Below are 10357 nucleotides of genomic sequence, written 5' to 3'. Positions count from 1 at the left end.
ACACCAGGGTTTTTAAGGAACATCAATCTTACAACCCACACGATATGAAGAAGTGTTTCAACAGACAATCACGCCGCTTACGTATTCTGTTTTTTGCCTATAATATTTAGCAGTCGTTTAGCCCCAGTTAGAGTTAAGACGTGTGGGCTTACTTAAGAAAACTGACTTAACTGAATTCCAATAACCTCATTTAGTATTTGTGATAGTAGGTAAATGGTAGTCACTCAAAAGTCGAGTAGTACAAAACGATTTTATAGAACAGAATTGAAATCGATAGTAAAGGATGCATGGAAATTGCTAAGATAACACAATGACAGCTTTACTAAAAAAGCAGTCAAGAAACAATCAAACGAGTAAATTTAGAGTGCATTAACTAAAACAAAAAGTTAAAACGTATCAAAACTTGTATTCAGGCAATAAACATTACTCCTTCTTTAATGGTACCACTGGTAACAAAATTATAACTATCTTAAACAATAAAATATTAATCAAAAATTCTAACCAAATAAATACGACATCATTTATCATCATTACATAAAAAGAAACAATATTAAATCTTCTGTACTAATAAACCTAAAAGTAGTTTAGCTAACAACTTAACCCACTTACGTCTCCATCAAATTATAACAGAGGAATGTTACACTTAAGAATTACAACCACCCCGACGGAGGACGAGTGGCTACAGACATATGAGGTAATCAGCCCGCAGCGCACGCAGTGGGCCTTAAACAGCTTTGACTCCTTCAAATCTCCAGGAATGGATGGGATCTTCCCTGCGCTTCTTAAATGGGGCGGGAAGCATCTCACTCTGAAGCTGACCATCGTTCTGCGCGCCTGTCTGGCTCACAGGTACGTGCCGAAGCAATGGAGGGAGGTCAAGGTTATCTTCCTACCGAAACCAGGTAAAAGCGACTATTAGAGAGCTTGTGTGACAGGTACCTTAGAGAGAGGGTGCTAATTCATGTGCCCTTGCATCCAAACCAACATGCCTAAAGCCCTGGCAAATCTACAGAATCGGCACTTCATGCAGTAGTAAGTAAAATTGAGGTGGCGATCAAAAACAGATCCATGTGCTTAGGAACCTTCATAGATATAGAAGGGGCTTTCGACAGGACAAGGTTCAGCAGCATTACAGCAGCACTGGTAAGACATGGCGCGAATGCAGTCATGACAGAATGGATAAACAACATGTTGAGCCAACGAACCATCAAACTCGGGACGGGCGAAACACAGCAGGCATTAGTGGCAAAAGGATGCCCCCAAGGAAGAGTCCTATCGCCACTACTATGAAACCTTGTGATGAATGACCTGATCACCACACTAAATCACTATTACACAATCGGCTATGCTGACGACATAGTGATACTGACGAGCGGCAATCATGCAGGTACGGTATGCGATGTTACCCACTCTGCACTAGCCATCGTGGAGCGCTGGTGTTTTAACAACGAACTTTTGGTCAATCCCAACAAAACTGAGCTGGTTATGTTCACCAACAAACGCAACCTGGGAAACTTCCGCCTTCCCAAACTGTTTGACACTGAACTCCAAGTATCTGCGGAGGTAAAGTATTTAGGGGTAATACTTGACAGCAAATTGAATTGGAGCAATCACCTAAACGGCAAAATTGACAAAGCCACAGTCGTATTCTGGCAATGTCGTAGAATGGTGGGTAGAACCTGGGGGCTAACCCCAAAGATAACTCTATGGCTTTACCAGGCAGTCATACGACTAATAACAAGCTACGGTGCGATAGTTCGGTGGCCACACACCAAACTATCCATAGTTGAAGCTAAACTACAACAACTCCGGAGGTTGGCCTGTATAGCGACCACGGGCTGCATGAGGACAATACCAACCGCGGCCCTGGAAGCCTTACTGGGCCTGCTGCCGCTGCACCTCTTTATACAACAGGAACTACGGCGGTACGTCTTTAAAAATTTAATCTCTGGAGACCACCTAGGGTACCACACACCGAGATCCTCTACGAGGCGATAGGTAAGGAACCGCTAATAGAAACGGTGACTAACAGGATACCCAGAAAATTCGTTTTCGACAAGAAATACAAGATACAGTTACACGAAGAACCGCGTGAAGGACTCAACCCAAGAGAGCTGAGAATCTTCACGGATGGATCAAAGACAAGGTCAGGTACTGGCGCTGGAGTATTCTCAGAGGACCTAAACATACATATCTCAACACCACTAGGTGCCCACAACACAGTCTTCCAGGCAGAATGTAGGGGCATCATAATGGCAGCACACGCAATCGCCTCAAGGAAAGTATTGGACTACCCCATCCGCATACTCTCTGATAGTCGGTCAGTACTACAAGCTCGGCAAAGTTATACTTTGACCTCAGGGCTAATCTACGAATGCCACAAAGCTCTGTCAGAGGTAAGCACCACCACCAGCGTAACTCTGCAGTTGATCAAGGGACACAGCAACTCGCGAGGGAACGATGCGGCCGACATATTGGCGAGAGGAGGCTCAGAACTGAGGGTGGCAGGACCGGAGCCAATTATACCTCTGCCTTATACCTGGCTCAGGAACATGCTGTGACACAACACCAAGGTAAAACACCAACAGTACTGGTCTAACCTAGGCACGTGCAGGCAGGCGAAGGAAGCCCTCCCGACAATCGACCCCGGTTTGTCGAGGAGGCTGAGACAGCTGAAGAGGCCACAACTCCGGCTTTTGAATGGGGCCATAACCGGCCACGCCCCACTAAACAAACACCTACTAACCACACGTGTTACAGATAGCCCCCTCTGCAGAGCGTACATGGAGGCAGAGGAGACAGCCGCCCACGTCATTCTTGAATGCCCAGGGCAGAGCCATCAGCATCAGAGCGCTCCACTTCATTGTTATTATTCGCACGAGATGCACACCATACTGTAACGCACTAGACACTGACTGAGAGACAGGCGGCCCTAGTGCGCTAACCCGCTTGACAGAAAGGGATAGCAATATGCGGCAATCAAGGACGCTGTCTCCGCGCCCCTTTGGCCCGGCATTATTTGAAGGCCAACGTAATTTTTATACGGTCGTATGTTCATACGCCTCTTTGCCGCGACGCACTTTGAGGTTAGTTGGTAAAAGTTTATGGACGTATGTATGTACGCCTATATAGCGTGACACTATTTCGTGGTTCGCACTGTCACGTGAGAGACGTATGTACGTACGCCTTTATACTCCGATGAATATTGGGGACTGAATGAAAATATCACTTATACGCCTTCAGTACGGCTTTTTGGAACGACATAAAAATGATGACTGTCAGTTATACGCCAAATGATTTTTTAATTATTTAATTAAATGACTATGACTATGAAATAAAGATGAAAAGTATAGAAAACCAAAACAAGGACCTGCAAAACAAATACACAAATATTCAACTTAAATACAATTCTATGGAGCAGAAATTAAATCATATTGAGCAAAACCAGCTAGATAGCAAAATTGAAATTTGCGGAGTAGAGAAGAAGGAAAACGAAAATACCACAGAAATTGCAAAAAAAAGTAGCACGAGCAATCGAAATAAATTGTGATGACGTCATAAGTGCATTCAGAAAGGAACGTCGAGCTCCGGCTGCACAACAACGAGTCGCTTCGTCCATCGTCGTAACCTTGAAGCCGGGCCAGCGTGACAACTGGATCACAGCCGCGAAGGGCAAAACCATCACGGGCCAGGACATAGGGCATCCAGAGGACACGAGAATCTTCTTGCGCGAGGCACTTACTCCAGCTACGGCATTTCTATTATGGAAAGCAAAAAGCGAGCTAAAAAAGGACGAACTTTTTAAATATGTGTGGTGTAAGGGAGGCAATGTACTGGTAAGAAAGAACGACCAAGCCAGGATTCAGACCATAAAATCAGAGCAAGACATCGAAAAACTGCTTAAGGTGAAAAGATGAAACAATTATGGTATGTCTTTTTTACGTGTTTTTCCTTAACGGTAGAGGTCATCAAATATATATATATTATTTTCTTTTTATTTATTTTAGTTGGAATAAATAACAATACAACACCTATTGATGTCTGATGAACTACTTATTAACGAAAGTAACTACAATACCTGGAACGAGTACATTGACTCACTTACACCTCATCAAACCTTGCTCATTTTTCTCCACGTTAACATACGGTCTTTAATTTTAAACTTCGCACACCTTGAATATATAACTAGTAACAGTAAACGTAGTATTGATGTTATAGTATTAACAGAAGTGAATATTCGTGAAGACTGTCTTTCCTTATATAACATTCCAAATTACACTATGTATTCCAAATTAAGATGTAAAAGAAGGGGCGGGGGTGTAATCTTGTATGTGCATAACAAATATCATTTCGAACAACAAAAAACACAGACGCATTTCTTTGAAGCAATAGTTGGTTGCCTACATACGAACCCTGACCATAAAATAAATATATGTGCAGTATACAGACCGCCGGACACTGATAAGACTTGTTTTGTGCGGGAGTTACATACCTTGTTGAACGGTTTCAATCAAAAAACTGACTTGCTATATACAGGTGACATTAACATTAACTTAAAATTGAATAATAATATATGTAACTACTACTTAAACACAATGAGTAAACTAGGCTTGGTGTGTGGTATAACGCAATATACACGGGTTGAAAAGAAAGGTAATTATATATGTAGCTCATGCATAGATCACCTGTTTGTGCGTAGCGTATATGGGAACCAGGCACAAACCTGCGTGATAAATACTGCACCAGCTGATCATTACATAATAGGATGCGCGTGTGTGTGTGCACCGCCTGGCACCTCATCGCGGCGGGAGCGGCGCACGCACACCATTATAGAAAATAGGCGCGTGTTATCACTTATCAAATCAGTTAACTGGAATGCGGGTCTCGCTTATGAGTGCCCCGAAAAGGTGGTAGATTTTATTATTAGCCAATTTCAACGTATTTATAAAGACTGCGAAATAGTTATCAAATCAAAGCGCGGTTATTTAAGAAAATCGTGTGAGTGGGCAAATAGTAAAATTAAATTTATGAGCAAGAGGCGAAACGATCTTTTTGAAATCTGGAAATCGGACCCGGAAAATTTAAATAACAGAATAATATATAATAAATACCGAAATATTACTAATAAATATATAAATAAGGTTAAAAACAGATTTTATCTAAATAAAATAAAAGATAATTTTACAAACACTAGAGTAGTATGGGGAATAGTCAACGAGTTATGTGGGAATATTAGTAAATCAATAGAGGACACGGTCTTACGTGCATTTAAGTGCGAAGAAAAAACTCTGGCGTGTAACTTTGCTAAAGAATTTCAGCGTAATCTAGATTCAATCACACAAATGTGCAACACACCAATTCTAACCGAATCCACATACTGCAACAAACCGGATGTAGTCATGAGATTAGGAAAAATAACAAATGACATGACTAATAAAATTATAAAGAAACTTAATAAAAATAAAAGCCCGGGCTACGACGGAGTTCGTGCCATAGATCTTAAGTATATTGCAAATGAAATCACGCCTTTAATTACACACTTAATTAATACATCCTTAACTTCAGGAACTTATCCAGATATATTAAAAATAGGTACCATCCGGCCGGTACATAAAAAGGGTTCAAAAACGGATTACAATAATTATAGGCCCATCACAATACTTTCGTGCATAGACAAAATAGTCGAACGTTACGTAAGTGATAAAATTAATTTATTTTTACAACAAAATAACATAATTAACAATAAACAATTTGGCTTTCAAAGAAACAAAAGCACTGCACAACTTTTAGGTCAATTTTGTGATGCAATAAACGGGCATTTGAATAACCAAAGACATATATTAGTAATTTTTATTGATTTTAGTAAAGCTTTTGAAACTTTGTTGTACAATACCTTATATAAAAAACTTGAACAAAACGGAATTCAGGGCCCCCTCTTAGAATGGTTTAAAAGCTACCACAGAAACAGATTTACCACAGTTAGGCTAGGAAACTCGTATAGCGACATGATAAAAACATCAAAAGGAACGGCACAGGGATCAATAATTGGCCCGACCGAATATATTTTATATGCGAATGACATGTGTAATACGGTCGGAGAACAGTATGTGTACCAGTTTGCCGATGACACTTGCATAGTTGTTGCGGATAGGGATCTTAAGACTGCCTTACAAAAAATTCAAAATATATTCGACACCATTTGTAAATGGTCACACGATGTTGGCCTAATCCTCAATGCGGACAAAACGAAGGCCATGCACATACGTTCTTCACATAACAAACTTTCCTACGCTCCAGTAATTAAGGCACACGCACACAGTTGCCTACACATACAACAAATAAACTGCGACTGCCCTACTATAGATTTTGTGAAGGAACATATGTACATTGGCTTATTAATTGACTATAGGTTCAATTGGAAACCGCATACTGAATACGTATGCAATAAACTAAGATCTGTCATAGGAAGGCTAACAATTTTAAGACATAAGATACCATACAACACCCTACGAATGTTATACCTCTCTCTGGCTGAATCGGTAATACGATATGGGCTGAATAGCTACGGAAGGTCATACAAAACTAATATTGCTAAAATATACAATCTACAGAAAACACTGTTGAAAACCATTGTGCCCAAAAACATACAAATAAATAATAGTGATGGCTATCCCCACCTTTTTCAATTTTGTAATGTGCTTCCCGTGCAAAACTTAGTCAAGTTAACAATGCTTAAAGAAGATTGCAAGGATGTATCCGATCTAAAAGAATACCATCGTAACAATAGGCTAAGAGGTTTACCTAACTCACATCGATTTATATTACCAACAGTAAAAAATGTGTACGGTATGAGAACCAACTATTACTTGCTTCCAAAAACACTAAACAGCCTTCCGAAACATTTACAAGATTTATACCTAACCAATCCTGAATCAACTAAAGATATAAAAAAATACTTGTTATCATCTAATAACCATGAACATATTTTATAAAGGATAACATTAGAATAATATTAATGTAACATGTGTACAATATTATAACATAACTAAATTCTTAGTGCATTAGTCCGAACTCTGGCTGTAAACAAGCCATCTTTGGCTTAGCAGTTAAGAAATAAGAAACTCTGCGATTGATTTAATGTTTAGAACTTTAATAAAAAAAAAAAAAAAAAAAAAAAATTAACTAATTATTATGATAAAATTATGAAAAAAATTGTGCTTACGTATTGTTAGAAGACGAATACAATGCCGTTAAAAACGAAAAATGGCATTTTTGTGTATACGCCCCTTTGGCCTGAAGCCCTCGATATGTGTTAGGGTATTTAGAACCAGTATACAAAGTATCATATAAACCGATGTGTACCCGTTACGAAGAAATTAACAAATTACGATTTTTTGTTAGTAGCCCCACTCGTACTAGTCGTACTAACAATGTAATATGTCATAATAGTGCAAGCTAGATGTAAAGAAAGTAAATTTCGTAGAAGTTAACGTATATGTCAGTGTTGACACAGTGATTCGTGGTAAGGGTACCTACTTGTTCTTATATTGTTTAAATACTTAACTTACTGTTTAATAAAAATAATGTCACATCACATTTAGAGGAAACTGCCTATTTACAAGGAGCCTCTACTTGTTGGCTTCGGTCCCCCGCAAGCTTACCTCATGTCCGAGACCCCATGGTCCCGAGATTATGTAAATGTCAGACATAATAATAATAATAATAAGAGCTATAAGCTCCAGGGGTGGAAGTGAAAATTTGCATAAGACGCGAGTTGGCACAGTGGCTGCTCGCAGCCACCGGGTAGAAAGCGGCGTACACCTCTCGACACCCCCGAGTCGCCCACACCGGTTTTGCCCTTGAGCTATCCTAGATGTCGCTTTTTGTGGGGGCCCATCTTGTGGCGGCGAGTCACCGTCTGCCGGACATAAAATTGAATACCGTTTTATTAGGCAGGCGTCCGGTTTTTTATCCCATAGCCTAGTATTTAGTCCATCGCTTTCACCCAATAGCCCAGTTCATTTTAGATTCCATCAACTCGCTAGTTCTTACACCCTGGCGGGTGGTGCTTCTGCGTGCGTCCCATGACACGGACAATGGCAACATCCGCTCGGTGTACCCCTTACATTTCATTAAAGTGTCAAAGTCAAAAGGGCCTCTACGTGTTGGCTTCGGCTCCGCGCACGCCTCCCAAAGGTCCGGAACACCATTGTTCTGTGATGGGAAAGACATACATATAATAATAAGAAAAAATGGAATAAATGGAATAATAATAAATAAGCCCTGTTCATGTTAGAGTCATCAACTCGCAAATAGTCCTTACACCCTGGCGGGTGCTGCCTCTGCGTGCGTCCCATGACACGGGCAAGGGCAGCAACCACTCGGTGTACCCCTTACATTTCATTAGTGTCAAAAGGGACTCTACGTGTTGGCTTCGGCTCCGCGCACGCCTCCCAAAGGTCCGGAACACCATTGTTCCGTGATGGAAAAGACATACAAATAATAATAAGTATTCTTTATTTAATTGCTCTAATGACAATAGATTTTACATGTAAAATTACACTTAATATTTAGAAGAAAATTATACCTACCGTGCAATTTCCTTTTCTTCAAGAACAAATTTCATGATTTAATAATCATGAAATTTGTTTGCTGGTAAAACCAAGGTAGGTTGAAAGTTGAAACAACGTCAATTTTGACACATCTATAACTGTTGTGTTGTCGTCGAGCTGGAAAAAACTATGTTTCTACGTCAATAAATTTTTCATGTTATGACACGGCTAGTAAGTATATGAATCTTATTACGATCGTAGACAGTGTTCAGTGAAGTATCTGATCAATCTGCAAAGAATTACAAATTACCACTAACTAATAGGCTACATACAAGTATTAAACAATATGAAATGTTTAGCCTCGTCCCAACGTCAAGTGTTGATACTGTCAGTAACTCGTGGTACGGGTACTGTACCTCTAGTGTAAATTTTTTCGACAGCGTGGCGTGACGTACGCGTTTGCGTTAAGTCTAATTTTGTATGGGATTTTGAGTTTCCAAAACGCCCCGCTTGGCGTGCTGTTTCTAAATCCCATACAAAATGAGACATAACGCAAACGCGTACGTCACGTTACGCTATCGAATAAATTTACACTAGGGGTTCGGTACCCCTAGTGTTTTATTCAATAGCGTGACTTGACGTACGCGTTTGCGTTAAGTATAATTTTGTATGGGATTTTGAGTTTCCAAAACGCCTCGCTTGGCGCGCTGTTTCTAAATCCCATACAAAATGAGACTTAACACAAACGCATACGTCACGTTACGCTATCGAATCAATTTACACTAGAGGCTCAGATAATATTTTAGCGTTAATTTTTTTCAGTAAATATATGCATAGTACGTTTAAAGATCAATCAAAGCATTATTGAACTTTAACTTCACTTTTAACCTATTATTGTCCTTCCGCATTCAAACATCTTCATCATTGTAGTTTGTTCTTAAAATATTTATCAGGAAGTGTTATACCCAATATGTTCTATCTGTAATGAAATGAGGACACATCGGATCATACAACCTATAGAAATTTTTAGTTAAAGGATGGAAGTCAACAATTAAGGTTAACGTCCACTTATCCAACTGGCGGTCGATCGACGCGACTTCAAACAAAGTAACAGGGCAAGTCAAACGTACACTACAAAACGTACTACAAAAAAACAATTATACCCAAATTAATAAATAGTTATGAAATTGTTATGGTTAAAAATTTTCACGTTCCTTACTAAATTCCATCTCCTCATGAAACCGTAGTTTTTTCGAAAGTTTTGTACTACAATATAGCTTAAACATCTTAAAATAAGCTGAATAAGATGCTTTACTCGTACGTATGGCCCCTGCATGTTTCCACCACGGCAGAAGATGTGGTGGAATATGGAGGGTGTTCCAGCTGCGATCGCGCCATTATATGCACTTCAGTGCATTCGCGGTGCGCGTGCACGTGCCGCGGCCGCTGCTGGAGACCATCGCGAGCGCATACTTTTGGCCGAAGGGTGTGATATTTCGGCGGTTCTGTGGGAATCCGCCGAATCCTACATTAGAACAGGCAGTGCAGCAAAAGACTGTTGCGTCGCCAAAATCATTTTTTTTTTAAGATTATATTTACTGTATGTATGGTAGTCTGTAAGGTTTGATTTAATCCAGAAGTGAAACCTTTTTTTAATTTATTTTCATGCAACTTGGTGTTTTCATTCAATTTAACAGACATTCCAACAATTTGGTATATTTCACAATCATTACGATTATTACTCACCCTCCGCGCGCTTTCATAAAACAAACTGCACCTATGTGTGCACCGTATGTGTGCAGCGT

Source organism: Cydia pomonella, chromosome 7 (genome assembly GCF_033807575.1).
Source record: "Cydia pomonella isolate Wapato2018A chromosome 7, ilCydPomo1, whole genome shotgun sequence".
Lineage (NCBI taxonomy): Eukaryota > Metazoa > Arthropoda > Insecta > Lepidoptera > Tortricidae > Cydia > Cydia pomonella.
Note: the sequence above shows the minus strand (reverse complement) of the source record.